The sequence below is a fragment of the Eleutherodactylus coqui genome, chromosome 1, assembly GCF_035609145.1.
Source record: "Eleutherodactylus coqui strain aEleCoq1 chromosome 1, aEleCoq1.hap1, whole genome shotgun sequence".
Classification (NCBI taxonomy): Eukaryota; Metazoa; Chordata; class Amphibia; order Anura; family Eleutherodactylidae; genus Eleutherodactylus; species Eleutherodactylus coqui.
The window spans coordinates 25,390,483-25,412,226 of NC_089837.1; positions in this window are offsets into that span (position 1 = coordinate 25,390,483).

A 21,744-nucleotide genomic window follows, 5' to 3' on the forward strand; every position below is an offset into this window, starting at 1 on the left:
ATATTTATAATCATGCATTGCAAAAAAATAGCACATTATTTAACCCCCATGCTGCATGCCATGAAAAAAATTGCTAATTTGACATATCTTGACTCACAAAAAATGGAATAGAAAGCAAAGTTTTGATCACTTTCAATGTGTATTCATAACAAAGCATATACAGGGTGCCAGACAACATGGTAGGTGTAGTGTATTATGCAGCTTTATAACCTGCCATGGATGCCATATTTCAATCCAGCGAGCTACCCTGAACCTCATAGGTGAATCACACTGGCACTGGCACCCTGGGCTCTGCCAGCATTCAAAGCTGCACTGCATGGTACTGATAAATATGAGGTACTGGTTAATATTTTGCCCAAAACACACAAGCTCACAACCCAGTGTCAAGGGTCCTCGTTTACTTGTGAGTCCCTACACTAACATCAATAAAAATCATGGAAAAAGGAAAATATAAATAGACAAAAAAAAAAAAAGTTTGCCGAAAGCGGCCATATATTTACTGATATACTGATATAAGAGGACAGGTGTAAACACATCCCAAGCATACAGACAGCCAAATTGCTATATGGAGGAGCAATTGCACAGGTGCAAGGTACTGATGAACAGCCACTCACACACCTTTCTTATATTGAGGAGACTAGCTGTATAGTACTATTGAAATATAGCATCATTAATAGGTTGTAATTAGAGATGAGCGAGCACCAAAATGCTCGGGTGCTCGTTACTCGAGTTGAACTTTCAGTGATGCTCGAGAGTTCGTTTCGAGTAACGAACCCCATTGAAGTCAATGGGTGACTCGAGCATTTTTGTATATCGCCGATGCTCGCTAAGGTTTTCATTTGTGAAAATCTGCAAAACACAAGAAAGTGATGGAAACAACACAGAAACGAATAGGGCAGGCGAGGAGCTACATTTTGGGCTGCATCTCAAGTTCCCAGGTCCCACTATTAAGCCACAATAGCGGCAAGAGTGAGACCCCCCCACACACACACACTGTCAGCGTAAAGATCGTTCTCCTCTGCCACAGCTGTAACAGCTGTGGCAGAGAAGAACGATGTTAGCCCATTGAATTCAATGGAGCCGGCAATACAGCCGGCTCTATTGAAAGCAATGGGCTGCCGGCGTACGCGGGATGAATTGTCGGGAAGGGCTTAAATATATAAGCCCTTCCCTACAATTCATCCAGAAATGTGTAAAAATAAAAAATATATATATACTTACCTGGTCCCGGCAGAACGATGTTAGCCCATTGAATTCAATGGAGCCGGCAATACAGCCGACTCCATTGAAAGCAATGGGCTGCCGGCGATCGCGGGATGAATTGTCGGGAAGGGGTTAAATATATAAGTCCTTTCCTGCAATTCATCCAGAAATGTGTAAAAATAAAAAATATATATATACTTACCTGGTCCCGGCAGACGGAGTTCAGCGCGGCAGGCTGCAGTTCTCCTGAACTGCTCTGAACAGCTGTGAGTAGTATTCAGCAGCCGGGGATTTAAAATCCCCGCCTGCTGAATAAGATGCCTCTGATTGGTCACAGCCTGACCAATTAGAGGCATCCCTCACTCACACCCATTCATGCCGCGCCGCGCTGAACTCCGTCTGCCGGGACCAGGTAAGTATATATATATTTTTTTATTTTTACACATTTCTGGATGAATTGCAGGGAAGGGCTTATATATTTAACCCCTTCCCGACAATTCATCCTGCGATCGCCGGCAGCCCATTGCTTTCAATGGAGTCGGCTGTATTGCCGGCTCCATTGAATTCAATGGGCTAACATCGTTCTGCCGGGACCAGGTAAGTATATATATATTTTTTATTTTTACACATTTCTGGATGAATTGTAGGGAAGGGCTTATATATTTAAGCCCTTCCCGACAATTCTTCCCGCGTACAGCCCATTGCTTTCAATAGAGCCGGCTGTATTGCCGGCTCCATTGAATTCAATGGTCAGTGCTCGTTTAATCGAGACGAGTGCCGCATGGTGCTCGTCTCGAGTAACGAGCATCTCGAGCACCCTAATACTCGAACGAGCATCAAGCTCGGACGAGTATGCTCGCTCATCTCTAGTTGTAATGTGTGCATAGTGCACTACATGTAATGTTCCGCACCTGCGTATGTTTTTTTATGCAAGAATAGTACTAAGCAGCCGCCCTTTCCAAATAAAGAAGGTGTGTGAGTGGTTGTTCATCAGTACCTTGCACCTTTGCAATTGCTCCTCCATATAGCAGTTTGGCTGTCTGCATGCTTGGGATGTGGTGTTTACACCTGCACTCTTGTATTAGTATATCAATAAGTATATGGCCACTTTCTGGGAATTTATTTTGTCTGTTTATCTTTTTCCTTTCTGTAACTTTTTATCTATATGAATTAGCAAATGGTAAATATGCCCTCACATTGCACTGTTGTTGGGAAAACATGGGAGTCTCTTAGGGTTCTTTAAAGGCACAGTAGAAAAAATGCATTTTAAAAAAAATGTGAAAAACTTGAAAATATTTCAGACATTGTGCTCCCAGCTCAGTCCCCCTAATGTTTCAAAGCACTAGAGCGCATGAAAACAATTTGGATGCAGCATTGCAGTATGGTGTCTGTGAGTATTTAGTGGCACTGACACTGGTTACCAATACACTGGTAAGCAGGCATATGGGCACAACAGTCATAGGCTTGTTTACAGTCGAATAAACTATTTCTGCAATAAAGAATATATAAAACCCTTTGTTGGAATTGTTAATAATTTTGGTCAAATTTACACATAATAAAGCTTTCCCAAAACAAAGGTGGACTGGCAAAAAAAAGTGCATTAAGTTGCCCAAAATTATTTAAGCTTGCAACCAAAGTCAAGGGCCATCGTTTTCTTGCGAGTCATCTTGAAGGTACCAGGAAGAAGCCCACTCACAGAGATGAAAGACAAACATGGTTTGGTACCAAGAAAAAGCATATGATAAACAGAGGAAAATACCTTGAGACAAAAGGATTCCATGATTCCTCATCTTAGTAGTAGAAGTATTTCGCTTTTTGGCTTGAGAAAACTAATTCTACAAAGTTATACAGAATCAAAAGTTTTTGTTTGCATGTTCTTTTCTCCAATTATGTTGTACTTCATAGTACAATGTATTGTAATGACCGTCAGTGAAAATTCAGGTAAATAGCGATAGGCAAAATATGTATATGAGGGATACAAATGAGTTGACAGAAGGAACCCCCATCCTTTGTCTAACTGCTTATACGCCATGGCTACTATTGACAGGTATCTTCAATACTGGCTGTTGCAGAGGAACCTGGTTATCAATCATTTTTAAGCTCTCACTGTTGATCAAACCAGTGTAGTTCGTGCGTGATTATGCTTCAGAGAAATTATATCATGAAGGCTTTCTATATGGCAATCCAAGACACATTTATTTATCCATGTATTCACACTGCCTTTTTAATAGCCTGGTTATGTACACTGAAGGGAATAATGGCAACACATTTGTTAACCTTATTATATGGTTGTGTAGACGATTGCCCATTGTCACTGCATTTGTAGTACCTGAGGTATAAAATTGGAGAGCAAATGGCAGAAATGATAAAGTCTAGTGCAAACAAATGGCAGGAGCAATGTCTAATGGTGTTTGAAGGCTTGAGAAGGCCACAATAGGACACTGGAGGTCAGGGGATGGAATGTGAAGATTGCATGAAGGTGCTGCCAACTAGACAAACACCTTACTGTATTAAAACATAGGAGGATGTAAGACCGAGAAGGTGGAAACACTGGTGTAAGGGGCAACCTTCAAGGAATAAAGTGTTCAGACAACAAATGTGAGTTCAACGCCTTTTATTTAATTAAAGTCAGCAATTCACACTTGTCCAAATACTTTACGTCCTGAAAGGCTTCACCTTACACCAGTGTTTCCATAGCCTTAGAAATGATAAAGTGGCTGCAGTCTTGGGGCTTATTCAGACGACTTTATATCGGCCGCGTATTCACGCCGGCCGATATACGGCGTCCCTCTCTGCAAGGGGAGGAGGCTGGAAGAGCCAGGAGCAGTGCCCTGAGCTCCCGCCCCCTCTCTGCCAACTCTCCACCCTCTCCCCGCCCCTCTGCACTATTTGCAATGAGGGGAGGTGGGAGGGGGCAGAGCTAATTCCCCGAACTTAGCCCTGCCCCCTTCCCACCTCCTCTCATTGCAAATAGTGCAGAGGGGTGAAGAGGAGTCAGAAAGGGGACGGAAGCTCAGGGCACTGTTCCTGGTTCTTCCAGCCTTCTCGCCCAGCAGGGAGAGACGCCGTGTATCGGCCGGTGTGAATACCCGGCCGATATACGGTCATCTGAATAAGCCCGTAAAGCCATTTTACATTGAATGAATATCGTTCAGATTTTCGCTGGATTGACGGTTTCTGAATAATAATCATTCAGTGTAAATACCTCCATGATCTGAACAATGAACTATAATTTGTACATTGTTTGGATCATACAGGCATAAAAACATAGTGACGCTCTGCTATCGTAAACAGGCAGTCGTTCATATATGTGTACTGTGAAAGCTCAGGACCGAGCACCGCTGAGATGGCCAACAGGCACTTTTGTGCCCAATAGTTTTAATGTGTAAGAAGACCCTTATTTTTTGGATGACTAAAGCTTAATAGCATTATTCATACATATACCACATCCTTCAGAGTCTAAAAAGTTATAAAGAAATATACCATTATATTTATTTACTGGCAACCTTAAAAGTTCCATAGTGATTGGCCACAAGGAATTGCTCCTTTCATTCAGTACATGGAGGGTTAAATCATTGTGTGTGTGTGTGGGGGGGGGGACGACTAATGATTCCACATGTACTATTCAGTGGGACCGAGTTACATAGGAACCCTACATGAGGTTTCAGTGCTTCCACTAGCAGAATAGTCAGCTCAGCTCTGGAGTATAATACAGTCAGATAGGAAATCTGAACAGATAGGGCAATTAACATTGATACATGGTCATCAGCAGGGGAACACATTTTTTTCTTCCTTTCCTTTGTACCAGCTGTTAAATTATCTTGCTATGTTATGTGACTATATCTGTTCCAGCTCAGAGTCTCTGTGATGCCAGAATTTCCACTGGCATAGTGACCCATTTGAATAAATGACAAAAAGTTTGTCATTAAATCTTTGATAAAGCATCTCTGTGTCATCAGGATCCTCACACACAGGAGAGATGGCTAATGCTACAGAAGGTGACACTGTTGTCCAGTATCTGGGTCTCTTGGCTCCGCCAGTGATTAATATCATAGCTGGACTGGTGATACATTCATTTATTATAGGAGTCAATGTCACTGACTGGTGGAAAAGAAGAACAATGTTTCCTGTTGACCACGTTGTAGCTTCTCTTGGGATTTCAAGGATGTGTAGTGCATATCTGCCATATCTATATTTTCTGGACAGTGGACCTGTGTAGTGGACAGTGGACCTGTTTTTTATATGTTAATCATTCTGTATACCAAATGACAGTACTTTTCCATTGTTGGTTGTTTTTCTACAGATATAGATATACTCTTTGTGTATCCAATATATTTACTTCCTTTTTAGAGATGAGCGAACGTGTTCTTCCGAGCTTGATATTCGTGCGAATATTAGGGTGTTCGGGATGTTCGTTATTCGTAACGAACACCATGCGGTGTTCTGGTTACTTTCACTTCCTTCCCTGAGACGTTAGCGCGCTTTTTTTGGCCAATTGAAAGACAGGGAAGGCATTACAACTTCCCCCTGTGACATTCAAGCCCTATACCACCCCCCTGCTGTGAGTGGCTGGGAAGATCAGGTGTCACCCGAACATAAAAGTCGGCCCCTCCCGCGGTTCGCCTCAGATGCCGTGTGATTTAGATGAGGGACAGTGCTGTTTGTACCGGAGCTGCTGTAGGGAAAGAATTGGTAGTTAGTGTAGGCTTCAAGACCCCCCAAAGGTCCTTATTAGGGCCACTGATAGCTGTGTGTTGGCTGCTGTTAGCAGTGCCATTTTTTTTTTTCTCAAAATCGGCTCTGCAGAGCGTTGCACCTGGCATTAGGGACAGAAGTGCTGCATAGGCAGGGAGAGTGTTAGGAGTGAGTGTAGCCTTCAAGAACCTCAACGGTCCTTTCTAGGGCCATATTTATCCGTGTGCAGTACTGTCCAGGCTGCTGTTAGCTGTGCAGCATTTTTTTTTGGCTTCTCAAAATCGCCTCTGCAGAGCATTCCACCCTCCATTGATACTGCAGGGAAAGAATTGTATAGGCAGGGCCACAACACAGTTATTATTCATAGAATATACACAATGCTGCCTTTTGCTTGTAAAACAAGTGAAAATAATTCTATTTGTCCTGCCTCTGTCCGTCCTAACGCCGGTGGACACGTGTCGGCTGCGTCTGCAACCTGTAAAAATCATACGCACCCAGCTACGTTTTACTCCTGGCTTCGCCATTTGCTTTCCTTAATTGGGAAAAAAAATACCTGCTCTGCCACAGTTAATAACTCTGCTAACCTCACGTTCTGTGACACATTAGCAGGAAAACAGCACAGTTATTAAACTTCTCATGTTCATAGAATATACGCAGTGCTGCCTTTTGGTGCAAAAAAAATGAAAATAATTCTATTTGTCCGGCCTCTGTCCGTCCTAAGGGCGGTGGACACGTGTCGGCTGCGTCTGCAACCTGTAAAAATCATACGCACCCAGCTACGTTTTACTCCTGGCTTCGCCATTTGCTTTCCTTAATTGGGAAAAAAAATACCTGCTCTGCCACAGTTAATAACTCTGCTACCCTCACGTTCTGTGACACATTAGCAGGAAAACAGCACAGTTATTAAACTTCTCATGTTCATAGAATATACGCAGTGCTGCCTTTTGGTGCAAAAAAACGGAAAATAATTCTATTTGTCCTGCCTCTGTCCGTCCTAACGCCGGTGGACACGTGTCGGCTGCGTCTGCAACCTGTAAAAATCATACGCACCCAGCTACGTTTTACTCCTGGCTTCGCCATTTGCTTTCCTTAATTGGGAAAAAAAATACCTGCTCTGCCACAGTTAATAACTCTGCTACCCTCACGTTCTGTGACACATTAGCAGGAAAACAGCACAGTTATTAAACTTCTCATGTTCATAGAATATACGCAGTGCTGCCTTTTGGTGCAAAAAAACGGAAAATAATTCTATTTGTCCTGCCTCTGTCCGTCCTAACGCCGGTGGACACGTGTCGGCTGCGTCTGCAACCTGTAAAAATCATACGCACCCAGCTACGTTTTACTCCTGGCTTCGCCATTTGCTTTCCTTAATTGGGAAAAAAAATACCTGCTCTGCCACAGTTAATAACTCTGCTACCCTCACGTTCTGTGACACATTAGCAGGAAAACAGCACAGTTATTAAACTTAGATTATTCATTCACTAGAGGCAGTGGGGCCTTTCGTTTTCAAAAAAGGGAAAAAATTATATTTGGCCTGCAGTCTTGCGCCAATTTATTTCCTGCCTGTGAAATCAAATCACTGGTAATACAGCATGCTGAGGGGTAGGGGTAGGCCTAGAGGACGTGGACGCGGCCGAGGACGCGGAGGGCCAAGTCAGGGTGTGGGCACAGGCCAAGCTCCTGATCCAGGTGTGTCGCAGCCGACTGCTGCGCGATTAGGAGAGAGGCACGTTTCTGGCGTCCCCACATTCATCGCCCAATTAATGGGTCCACGCGGGAGACGGTTATTAGAAAATGAGCAGTGTGAGCAGGTCCTGTCCTGGATGGCAGAAAGTGCTTCGAGCAACCTATCGTCTACCCGCAGTTCTGCGCCGTCCACTGCTGCCAATCCGAATCCTCTGTCTGCTGCTCCTCCTTCCTCCCAGCCTCCTCACTCCACTACAATAACACCTGCTCAGGAGCGGGAACACTCCCAGGAACTGTTCTCGGGCCCCTGCTTAGATTGGGCAGCAGCGGTTCCTCTCCCACCAGAGGAGTTTATCGTCACTGATGCCCAACCATTCGAAAGTTCCCGGGGTCCGGGGGAAGAGGCTGGGGACTTCCGCCAACTGTCTCAACAACTTTCTGTGGGTGAGGAGATCGATGACGATCAGACACAGTTGTCTTGCAGTGAGGTAGTAGTAAGGGCAGTAAGTCCGAGGGAGCAGCGCACAGAGGATTCGGAGGAAGAGCAGCAGGACGATGAGGTGACTGACCCCACCTGGTGTGCAACGCTTACTCAGGAGGACAGGTCTTCAGAGGGGGAGTCAAGGGCATCAGCAGGGCAGGTTGCAAGAGGCAGTGCGGTGGCCAGGGGTAGAGGCAGGGCCAGACCGAATAATCCACCAAGTGTTTCCCAAAGCGCCCCCTCGCGCCATGCCACCCTGCAGAGGCCGAGGTGCTCTAAGGTCTGGCAGTTTTTCACAGAGACGCCTGACGACCGACGAACAGTGGTGTGCAACCTTTGTCGCGCAAAGCTCAGCCGGGGAGCCAACACCAACAGCCTCACCACCACCACCATGCGCAGACATATGATGGCCAAGCACCCCGCAAAGTGGGACGAAGGCCGTTCAGCGCCTCCGGTTTGCACCCCTGCCTCTCCCCCTGTGCCCCAACCTGCCACTGAGATGCAACCCCCCTCTCAGGACACAGGCACTACCGTCTCCTGGCCTGCACCCACACCCTCACGTCCGCTGTCCTCGGCCCCATCCAGCAGTGTAGTTCAGCGCACCGTCCAGCCGTTGCTTGCGCAACTGTTGGAGCGCAAGCGCAAGTACGCCGCCACGCACCCGCACGCTCAAACGTTAACCGTCCGCATAGCAAAATTCATCAGCCTTGAGATGCTGCCGTATAGGGTTGTGGAAACGGAGTCCTTCAAAAGTATGATGGAGGCGGCGGCCCCGCGCTACTCAGTTCCCAGTCGCCACTACTTTTCCCGATGTGCCGTCCCAGCCCTGCACGACCACGTCTCCCGCAACATTGTACGCGCCCTCACCAACGCGGTTACTGCCACGGTCCACTTAACTACGGACACGTGGACAAGCACAGGCGGGCAGGGCCACTACATCTCCCTGACGGCACATTGGGTGAATTTAGTGGAGGCTGGGACAGAGTCAGAGCCTGGGACCGCTCACGTCCTACCCACCCCCAGAATTGCGGGCCCCAGCTCGGTGGTGGTATCTGCGGAGGTGTATGCTTCCTCCACTAAAGCACCCTCCTCCTCCTCCTCCTCCTCCTCCTCCTCTGTCTCGCAATCAAGATGTGTTAGCAGCAGCATGTCGCCAGCAGTCGGTGTCGCGCGGTGTGGCAGCACAGCGGTGGGCAAGCATCAGCAGGCCGTGCTGAAACTACTCAGCTTAGGCGATAAGAGGCACACGGCCCACGAACTGCTGCAGGGTCTGACACAGCAGACCGACCGCTGGCTTGCGCCGCTGAGCCTCCAACCGGGCATGGTCGTGTGTGACAACGGCCGTAACCTGGTGGCGGCTCTGCAGCTCGGCAGCCTCACGCACGTGCCATGCCTGGCCCACGTCTTTAATTTGGTGGTTCAGCGGTTTCTGAAAAGCTACCCACGCTTGTCAGACCTGCTCGTAAAGGCGCGCCGGCTCTGCGCACATTTCCGCAAGTCCCACACGGACGCTGCCACCCTGCGCACCCTGCAACATCACTTTAAGCTGCCAGTGCACTGACTGCTGTGCGACGTGCCCACACGGTGGAACTCTACGCTCCACATGTTGGCCAGGCTCTATGAACAACGTAGAGCTATAGTGGAATACCAACTCCAACATGGGCGGCGCAGTGGGAGTCAGCCTCCTCAATTCCTTTCAGAAGAGTGGGCCTGGTTGGCAGACATCTGCCATGTCCTTGGTAATTTTGAGGAGTCTACCCAGGTGGTGAGCGGCGATGCTACAATCATTAGCGTCACCATTCCTCTGCTATGCATCTTGAGAAATTCCCTGCAAACCATAAAGGCAGCTGCTTTGCGCTCGGAAACGGGGGCGGGGGAAGACAGTATGCCGCTGGATAGTCAAGGCACCCTCCTGTCTATTTCTCAGCGCGTACAGGAGGAGGAGGAGGAGCATGAGGAGGATGAGGAGGAGGGGGAAGAGACAGCTTGGGCCGCTGCTGACGGTACACCGGCTGATTGCCTGTCATCCTTTCAGCGTGTATGGCCTAAGGAGGAGGAGAAGGAGGAGGATCCTGAAAGTGATCTTCCTAGTGAAGACAGCCATGTGTTGCGTACAGGTACCCTGGCACACATGGCTGACTTCATGTTAGGATGCCTTTCTCGTGACCCTCGCGTTGCACGCATTCTGGCCACGACGGATTACTGGGTGTACACACTGCTCGATCCACGGTATAAGGAGAACCTGCCCACTCTGATTCCCGAAGAGGAAAGGGGTTCGAGAGTGTTGCTATACCACAGGACCCTTGCGGACAAGCTGATGGTAAAATTCCCAGCCGACAGCGCTAGTGGCAGAAGGCGCAGTACCGAGGGCAAGGTAGCAGGGGATGTGCGTAGATCGAGCAGCATGTACATCCCAGGCAGTGCAACAGTCTTTAAGGGCCTGGCCAGCTTTATGGCTCCCCACCAAGACTGTGTCACCGCTCCCCAGTCAAGGCTGAGTCGGCGGGAGCACTGTAAAAGGATGGTGAGGGAGTACGTAGCGGATCGCACGACCATCCTTGGTGACGCCTCTGCCCCCTACAACTACTGGGTGTCGAAGCTGGACACGTGGCCTGAACTCGCGCTGTATGCCCTGGAGGTGCTTGCTTGTCCTGCGGCTAGCGTCTTGTCGGAGAGGGTGTTTAGTGCGGCTGGGGGAATCATCACAGATAAGCGTAGCCGCTTGTCAACCGACAGTGCCGACAGGCTAACACTCATCAAGATGAACAAAGGCTGGATTTCCCCAGACTTCTGTTCTCCACCAGCGGACAGCAGCGATACGTAAGCAATACGTAGGCTGCACCCACGGATGGAAGCTACGTCGTTCTCTCTCACCATCCAAAACGGGGACATTTCTGCTTCATCAATCTGTGTCTAATATTCCTCCTCCTCCTCCTCCTGCTCCTCCTCCTGAAACCTCACGTAATCACGCTGAACGGGCAATTTTTCTTAGGGCCACAAGGCTCACTCAAATAATTTTTCAGAACAATTTTTATAAGTTTCAATGCGCTTAAAAGCATTGGAACTTTAACTTGAACCAATTTTTCGTTACACTGGGCTGCCTCCAGGCCTAGTTACCACTTAAGCCACATTAACCAAAGCGATTAATGGGTTTCACCTGCCCTCTTGGCTGGCCATGGCCAATTTTTGGGATGTACATTAGTACTGTTGATACAGCAATTTTTGTGGGCCCTCGCCTACAGTGTAATCAAATTAATTTTTAGCCCACCTGCATTACAGCTGACGTTACCTCAGCTGTGTTGGGCAATGCAATGGGATATTTTTATGTACCGCCGGTGGGTTCCAGGGAGCCACCCATGCTGTAGGTGCACACAGAGTTTTTAATACATCTGTACACTTCTAAAGAACCCCAGTCTGACTGGGGCATGCAGTTTGGGCCGAAGCCCACCTGTATTACGCACGACATTACTACCTTAGCTGTGTTGGGCAATGCAATGGGATATTTCTATGTACCGCCGGTGGCTTCCTGGCACCCACCCAGGCAGTGGGTCCACAGGGAGTTTAACCTACATGTGTCCACTTCTAAAGAACCCCAGTCTGACTGGGGCATGCAGTGTGGGCCGAAGCCCACATGCATTAAGCACGACATTACTACCTCAGCTGTGTTGGGCAATGCAATGGGATATTTCTATGTACCGCCGGTGGCTTCCTGGCACCCACCCATGCTGTGGGTCCACAGGGAATTATAAATGCATCTGTTTCCACTTATAAAGAAACCCAGTCTGACTGGGGCATGCAGTGTGGGCCGAAACCCACCTGCATTAACCCTTTCCAGTCCACTGTGTGACCTGTGAAGACATTAGGGTTTAAGGCTGTACAGCTCCGTTGTTGGTAGACGTCCGTCGGGGTTCTCTTACTGTATATTGCCAGCCTCTCTGCTGTCGGAGCCTATCCTACGTGTCAGCTCATGCAGTACTGGCTTTAGCCAGCATATAGCGCCGTTGTATAACGGCAGAAAAAGAGTAAGCCCCCTAGGAAAACCATATACAAATTGGATTGGAAAGGGTTAAGCACAACATTACTACCTCAGCTGTGTTGGGCAATGCAATGGGATATTTCTATGTACCGCCGGTGGCTTCCTGGCACCCACCCATGCTGTAGGTGCACACAGAGTTTTTACTACATCTGTACACTTATAAAGAACCCCAGTCAGACTGGGGCATGCAGTGTGGGCCGAAGCCCACCTGCATTAAGCACGACATTACTACCTCAGCTGTGTTGGGCAATGCAATGGGATATTTCTGTGTACCGCCGGTGGGTTCCAGGGAGCCACCCATGCTGTGGGTCGACAGGGACTTCACAATAGGGAGTTGTACCTGCCTGTGTCTATGAATTAAAAAGCCCGGTCTGACTGGGGCATGCAGACACCTTGACAGAATGAATAGTGTGTGGCACATAGGTTCCCCATTGCTATGCCCACGTGTGCAGCTCCTGATGGCGGTGGCACAGGATTCTATTTCTCATTGCTTCTGTACAGCATTGTGGGCTATTGCTCCGCCACTTTTAAAGAGGGTCGCTGCCTAGCCGTGCCAACCTCTGCAGTGTGTGCCTGCGGTCCCTCGTCATGGCAGACGCAATTCTAAATAGACATGAGCGTGGTGTGGCATGAGGGCAGCTGAAGGCTGCCCAGGGACACTTTGGTGTGCGCTGTGGGGGGGGAGGGGGGGCGGTTGGGCAGCATGTAACCCAGGAGAAGTGTCAGTGGAGTGTCATGCAGGCAGTGATTGTGCTTTGTTGGAGGTAGTGTGGTGCTTAGCAAAGGTATGCCATGCTAATGAGGGCTTTTCAGAAGTAAAAGTTGTTGGGAGGGGGGGGGGGGGCCACTCTTGCCGGTATTGTGGCTTAATAGTGGGACCTGGGAACTTGAGATGCAGCCCAACATGTAGCCCCTCGCCTGCCCTATCCGTTTCTGTGTCATTCCCATCACTTTGTTGAATTGCCCAGATTTTCACACATGAAAACCTTAGCGAGCATCGGCGAAATACAAAAATGCTCTGGTCGCCCATTGACTTCAATGGGGTTCGTTGTTCGAAACGAACCCTCGAGCATCGCGGGAAGTTCGTTCCGAATAACGAGCACCCGAACATTTTGGTGTTCGCTCATCTCTATTCCTTATATGTAAAAATGATGAAACTTTCCAATTCTCTAAACTCCTACAGATGCAAGCAGAAGCTAGCAGTCAGCAAGAATGCTCTATTTCCCGATTCTTAGTAACTTTAGCAGGGGTAAACTCAAACATAAATACCCGCAGTCTGAAGCGTTACCGCTTCTAGCTACTGCAATAATAACTCAAGCAGTTTTACTGGAAACTTATGCAAATAACATGGGAAATTTATGCAATTAATAATTCAAGCTGTAACCTCCAATCATATCGGACCATCCACACGTGGGGTGTGAGACAACCCATTTGTCTCGTCCTGCCCTCTCCGGACTGCTACCACGTAATGGGCAATAACAGATGACCGGATAGTGGAAGAATTTCAAGATGCTTATCCAATAATTAAACAATACGTTGTATCTATGTAATCTTTGACCTGCCCAGATGGTCAGATATGTTAAACTCTTTAAAAGAGGCTGCGCGCCTACAAATAAAGCAGAATTGGGAAGTTTATACATGCTGAACCTGTGTCAGTGTGAAATCTTCTTATGCACATAGCCAATTCATAATTAATCTGGAAGGGTGCAAACATTTCCTATTTGAGTAGGCCGTGGACCCACAAAGGAAATCCACGACATTTGTAACAACCAGAAAAACTTTGGAGTCTACCCCAGCCATCTAGCTACCTGGGCTGGCATCCCATCTCATATAAACTTACAGTTACAAGAGTTTAAAGATCGTGTGTGGAATTCAGATTGGTATTATCTAGAATAAGTAAAATATCCACAAAATTCTGTTCATCTTTATTGCTGCACAAAGCCAAAATGATACAATTCAACATATTTGAAAAATCTGCTTTCATTGTAGTCAGTAGCTTTGGGAAATTCATTATATATGTGGTAACTGCAAGAGAGTCTTTTTTTTGATTAGGGTATCTCATGATACCAGCAAAGTCACAGAATATTGGATCAAATCTATGTAAAACTTACAATTGACTTTTGTATGATTGTTCAATTTTTCTTTTAATGATAAATGTACTATTCTCGATCTCTGCAATATGAAGGAAAAATAAATGGCATATTCACTATATATCGATGCACAGAGCAGAAATATCAAGAAATGTACAATGCATTGCCAATGCCACGTCCATCAGAAATTTAGAGAAGTCTCAATACATTTTATAATAACTTGATAACAAACACACAAATTGTTAGATAATGCACATATTAGACTGCATTCTGTAAAGTTGTAGATAAAAAGAGTTCACTAATAGCCAAATCAAAAATAATGAGCCAGAGTTCCACGCTAGGCAAAAAACAAAGAAAGAACTAACTTAAAAGTTAACCAATAACAAAGTACTAGAGATGATCGATCGTGTCCGTTACGGACACTTACGCACCCGGACACCGGCTTTCCCGAACACTTCAGTGTTCGGGCGTAAATGTTCGGGGGCCGCCGGGGGGCGGGGGTCGCCGTGGCAGCGCGGGCGGCAGCAGCGGGGAACAGGGGGGAGCCCTCTCTCTCTCCCTCTCCCCCCCACTCCCCGCCGCACCCCCCCGCGCTGCCACGGCGACCGCTGAACATTTTTCGCCCGAACACGGAAGTACTCGCAAAGTTCGGTGTTCGGGCGAAAAGGGGCGGGGCCGAACATGTTCGATCATCTCTACAAAGTACCAAAAAGGGTCACATTTAGCTACCCGAGTATAGGTAAGAGGTCATAAGTGAGGTAGCCACAGAGGGCCAACTAAAAGTGTGTAAACTCATTAGTTTAGTTTGAGAAGTGGGCTTACACTGGAAAGAGCCATAATGCCACAATGAACAGTGTAAAGTTATTTTTGCTTTCAAAATTGTCTAATTGCTTGAACTGAGGAATCATGGTAAGGAGAAGGTTTGGACTTGATCATTTTTGTTTTGTTGCTTCTGTAGCAACATCCCAGTATTAAAATACTGTTCTATACCCAAACTAGTCCTATTGAATACTGGTTTACACTCTATTCACTGGATCTGAGGTCTCTCTTATTTTAAACTGAAACATATCAGGACAGAGAGATGCCCACTACAACCAGAAACACTCTCAGACAGAGTATAACCAGCATCCTCTGTGAAGGGGAACTGGAACAAACTAAAGCTGATTGGCTGGCTGGGATGCCATCTCTCAGTCAATCAATCTGTCAATAAACCAGCAGAGAAGTGTTTCTCTCAGTGTCTAGTACTGAAATGACATTGGCCATGTGCATCATGTGGGCCTGGGCTGACGCCATGACGTTACCCTGGTCCCAATCCTCATTCATGGCTGGTGAGTCATGACAGTCTTGGAGATATCAGGAAGAAGCCCACTCATGGAAATGAAAGACAAACATGGTTTGGTACCAAGGATAGCAAAGAATATAAGGAGGACAATATCTTGAGACTAAGGTTTCTATGACTCCTCATCTTAGAAGTAGAAGTACTTCACTTTTGGGCTTGAGAAAACAAATTCTACAAAGTTATACAGCGTCAAAAGTTTTTGCCTGCATGTTCTTTTCTACAATTATGCTATATGTCATAGTACAATATATGGTAAATCACTGAAGCTCTTTCAGCAGGTGGGAATTTAGGTCAGATAGGGGCTATGGTCAGATAGGAACTCAAGATAAATACAGGGCAATTAGCATTGATACGTGGCCATCAGCAGATGAACATATTTGTTTTTTTTCCTTTTCTGTTGTGTCAATGTAAAATTATCTTGCTATGTTATGTGATCTGCTCTGCAGGTGTATTTCTGTTCCAGCTCAACGTCTCTGCAATGTCTGAATTTCCATTGCATTAGTGAATCATTTGGATAAATGATAAAAGGTTTGTCATTAATCTTTGATAAAGCTTCGCTGTGTTATCAGAATTCTCACACGCAGCAGAGATGGCTGATTCTACAGAAGGAGACACTGACGTCTGGCATCTGGATTTCCTGGCCCTGGCACTGATTGCTCTCATAGCTGGACTGATGATACATTCATTTATTATAGGAGTCAATGTCACTGACTGGTGGAAAGGAAGATCAGTGACTCCAGTTGACCACATTGTAACTTCTCTTGGGATTTCAAGGATGTGCGTTCAGATTGCTGGTATTCTATTTATTTTTAAGGATTCTCTCTTCCTGGGCAGTCTGAGTTCACTTATTACTCTGATAATAGGCTTCATTAATGATTTATTTAGTCATGCCAATGTTTGGTTAACATCTCTGTTCTCCATTGTCCTCTGTCTGAAGATCTCCAACTTCCACACCAGATTGTTCCTGTATCTGAGGGGGATGATAGTACACAGGACTGTTTATTTTATAGTAGCCGCAGTGCTTTTTTCTGTTTTAAATTGTTTGATTCCTTTCTTGGTTCTTAATAAAGTCGTGGATCCTGGAACATACAATACAAGCACGAATTGCATGGATCTTGATGCTATTCACTCTGTTCATCTTGGAGCCTTCATCCCAGTTCTTTTCTATTACATCTCCTCAGTCCTCCTCTTCTCCTCGTTGTATCAGCACACAACAAAGATGAAGATGAGCAGTAATTTATCCATCAATCTGGAGACATATTACTCAGTGATGAAATTTGCATCCTTCACTTTTATATATAGCACTATATATATCATTTGCTGTTGTGTTGCTTTATTTTCTTACTTTTTTCTTTGTATTAGCCTTAATTGGCTTATTATTTTCTTGGACCTTCTCCCAGTTCTACATTCCTCCTACCTGATTTACATAACTGCCAAGCTCAGGAGTCAGATGTCCAAGGTTCTTCAGAATGTAATGGATCTCTTATTCAAAAGGAAAAGTACAGAAACATAGAAGCATCTGCTCTATGACATACATCCATATTATGGACCATCAATGTAAGATTTGAGGTTATTGAGTAGCATCACTGATCAGCAGAATGAAGTTTCTGGATCTTTCATTATTTATCCAGGCATATATAGAAAATGGAACAATACCTCTGCAGCACTACTTATTCCTTCAAATCAATGTCCGACCCTTTATACAGGTCTTAAGAACAATTATTGGGAATTGGCCTATCATCAAAAATATGGAGGAAGGCTATGCAGCTATGGCCTCATTCACACGAGTGTGGCTTTAGCTCAGTATAGGTGCAGAAAAAAAACGCCTATACTGCGCTAAAAATCACAGCTGCTTCTATGAGCAGCTGCTTCAGGAGGAGAGAGAGAAGATCCACTATGGGCATTGCCAGGGCTTTAGGATTTTCCTATAGCAGGACTATGGGGAATTAACCCATAGCCCTGCTCTCTCTCTCCCTGCTATGGATTAATCCCCCACAGCCACCGCTCTCTGTCCTTGCTATGGGGGATTCACCCACTCTCTCTATCCTTGCTCTGGGGATCCCTGAGGGATATACCAAGAAGCAGATAGAGTTAACGGAGCTATAGGGCTTTTCAGAGGGATTCCCCATAGCAAAGAAAGAGGGAGTGGGGGCTGGGGACCTGGCTACAGGGATCCCTCTAGATGTGCCCTATCCTCCCACACTCTCAGAGAAACACTCGAGGAAGCCTTGTAACCCTGTCCCCTCTCTCTCCCCGCTATAGGGAAATCCCTTGGAGAGAACGGAGGGAGTCCCCTACTGCCCCTTGCTGCTAGAAAATTGTCCAGCAGTGGGGCTGGAGGAATTCCCAGCTGCTTACAGTGGGACATTTAATGCTTGCTGCCCAGAAGCACATTTTAAATGCCCCGCTGTAAATTCCTGTTAGTCCTGGAGGGGATTCAGGGAACCCTCGGGACGTCCCCTCATACCCACAGTGATTAAAAGGAGTTTCATCACCGTGGGACAACATGTTTTAAATGTTTCACTTTAAGCAGTGATGAATTCCTTCCGTCGGCAGAAATCCTCCTAATGAGATTTGTATTCTCATTTTCCTGCGTATGTGTTTCCATAGACTCCTGCTCACACGAGAGTCTATGGAAACTCCTGCACATTGAGTACCAAAGATAGGTCAGGTCCTATCTTTTCTCGCACCACAGATGCGAGCTTTGCAGTCACATGTCCCATCTTTGATTGGTGCGAGTATTTAGTGCGTCTAAAATTTTTTCATGTGAACACTTCTATAGGTAACCATTGTTTCTTATAGATGCGCTCTTTTCATGCACCTTTAATGCACAAAAACAGCACCCGTGTCAAAGAAGCCTCAGTTCTTGATTCTGTTCAAGTAAATGGGGCTAAGTGGTAATGAGCTGTATGCAACTAGACTTGCATAAGCAATGAAGACTGTGGCCCCTTTAATATGCTGATTGGTGATGCTCCCAGAAGCTAAAAACCTTACCTGGGCAGGAGATAATATGACACAAATACCCTTGGGCTCTCAACAGCCCGTAGACCCAAAAAGCATCATCATCCTGCCTACTTGGTGGTCATTTAGTGATCCTATCTAGCCAAAAACAAAGATAGTGATATACACATGTGGCTCTCTGTTTTTTGAAGTCTAATGAAATTGCTAGATTGGCTATCAGTTTAAGTCCCATAGGCAGCAGTGGAGATGGCCATATGCAGGTGTGCCCACCTCTCACATTTATGACTGTAATGGGAGGTCAGGTTTGGTCCAGGTCCCACCTAGCTTTATTCGTCCCTACCATGGCTAATCATTGAACTATCTTTACTTTTTCCTTAATTTTTACTTTATTTATGCAATGTAAAAAAACCTGGGGTTACTGTGCCATTTGTAGTGAGAGCTGGCGCTAACTGAAAGTTACAACAGATAATTCCGATCATGGCTGTTAACCTGTTACATGCTGCAGTCAATCTGTGTATTCAGATTGTGGAAGGTCAATGGGTTGACATGGCAACTGGAGGTGTAACACTAGCCTTTGGGCCTATAATGGCTGCAACTAGATAGCGCAATACGTAAGCACTGCAGTGTATTATTGGAGACATCATGGGGTTGCATGTTAATGTCCTGTATTAGGAGAAAAAAAGGGATAAAATGCCAAGAAATAAATACTGAATAAAAAGAAAATTTTGTGCACGTAAAAAAAAAGTGTAAATTTGGTATTGCTGCATCTGTAATGGCCTGTGCAATAAATTGAACAATTTTTTTGCTCCCACATAAGGAACACTGTAAAAGAAAAAAATGATAGATTGCTGCCTGAGATCTCATCACCACCCAACTAAAGAAAGGAAAACCGAGTTACCTGCTGCTGAACATTTTGTAGTCAAGGACAGAGAATATAATATGAAGATTGTTATATTAAAAGGCAATTTAAATCCCAGTAATGGCTCCTGCACACTGGAGAGAGCGATATCGGATGTAATCGGCACAATCCTGACCAGAGGCAGAGCTCAGCGGTCAATCAATGACGGCTGGGTGCTGCCTCTGATCAGTCACAGCGCTCAGCCATTCAGAGGTAGCACTTCAGGAGAAGGGGATTTTCAATCCCCTGCCAAAAGAAGAGCAAAAGAAGAGTGCCGGGACCTGCAAGCAGACGCACCGGAATTGATAGCGCTGCTAAGGTGATGTATGCTACTTTTTTATTTTTATTTTTCTACAGTTATTGATTATTTTCGGGTGGGGGGTGGGCTTATTATTCAATCTGCTGATATATTTCAAATCCTTGTCGCATAGAGTCGATCCTCACTCATTGACTTCAATGGGGCTAGTGCTGCTGCCGCCGGCCCCATTGGGAGCAATGGGCGAGATCGCAAAAAGATTGGACAAGCTGCAATTTTGTTTTAATGCTGCATTGCAAGTGTTAAAACAACGCAAATGTGCATGGAGCCATTGGATGCCAATGGCTTCATAATTTTGCGACCTGAAAGCACTGGGAAATTGTGTGATTCCCTCGCCAATGTGAAGCCACCCTAAGAAAGATAAATTTTGGAATAAACATGTATTATCATCGTCGATGCTCTGAAAACAGGCCTAAATATTTGTCAGGGTTTTATGATGGTGGCGTATAACATCTTAGATATCTGGACCAGTGTGCGGGTACCAAGGTTCAAACAAATATCCACTTAGAGGCCATAAAACATTCACATCTTATCTACGGTCCAATTAAAGGGGTTGTCCCGCGGCAGCAAGTGGGTCTATACACTTCTGTATGGCCATATTAATGCACTTTGTAATGTACATTGTGCATTAATTATGAGCCATACAGAAGTTATAAAAAGTTTTTTACTTACCTGCTCCGTTGCTAGCGTCCTCGTTCCCATGGAGCCGACTAATTTTCACCCTCCGATGGCCAAATTAGCCGCGCTTGCGCAGTCCGGGTCTTCTGCTCTCTTCAATGGAGCCGCTCGTGCAGAATGCCGGCTCCGTGTAGCTCCGCCCTGTCACGTGCCGATTCCAGCCAATCAGGAGGCTGGAATCGGCAATGGACCGCACAGAAGAGCTGCGGTCCACGGAGGAAGAGGATCCCGGCGGCCATCTTCACCGGTAAGTATAGAAGTCACCGGAGCACGGGGATTCAGGTAAGCGCTCCGGTAAGCTTTCTTTAGGTCCCTGCATCGGGGTTGTCTCGCGCCGACCGGGGGGGGGGGGGGGGTTTGACAAAAAAAAAAAAACCCGTTTCGGCGCGGGACAACCCCTTTAAGGACTCCTCCACCCCTTCCATCCTGCTCTGTTATTGTTTTAAATGCAATTTATCACCATATCTATCTATATATATATATGATACTTTGGATCTCCTTTGTTAGAAGCTGGATGAAGAATCGTAAATTGATTTGAAGGCTTGCTGTAACATTCTTTCTTCTTAGCCATTAAAAGGTATATTTACAGTTAGTTTAACTTTTTACTCTCCTAGCTAACACGCACTATTTGTTTTCCTTTACTATAAATGTAATTGCTCTTGTGGCGTCATTTCCAGTATAACTAGTTGTAACGTGTACAAATAATTGGAATTGTTAAGACTATTACTAATGATGCCGAATCATCAAATATTTATCCTCTGTGTAGATATTTAAAATGCTTACTATATACAAATAAATATTACATCACAAATAAATATTTCTTGTCTGTTGTATTATGCACAGAGTTTTCTTTAATTAATTTTTTTAATCATTTATTCAGAGTGAGCATATTCAAGCAGGACGTGAACATATGTAACTTTTGCTAATTCCATACCATCCATACATGGTATAGAAGAGACAATTTATCTATACATATAAGGGCTTAGTCACGGGGGCGATTTTTTATACGCGTGTTTGGTGCGTGAAACAAAATAGTATTTTGCATGTAAAAAAATTGCATTACCATGTCCAATGACAGCCATATGTTGTATCTTTTGCAGGTGCAAGAGGCTGAAAAGGGGGGGGGGGGGGGTGTCAAAGTTTGTAAGGGAAAACACTATCCAGTGCATCTATAAATTTGATATTAGGCAAATATAATGTATTCACCTAAATATTTGCCTGGCTGCTACTAATTCGCACAAACCACCATAAGTGTGAAATCGCGACATATCAGCTAAATAGTCAGCAGAAGTGTCATCCCTTTAGTAACCACCCATACTTGTTTTTAGATCTTGGATGTCAAGGCTTTATTGGTAGGCCGT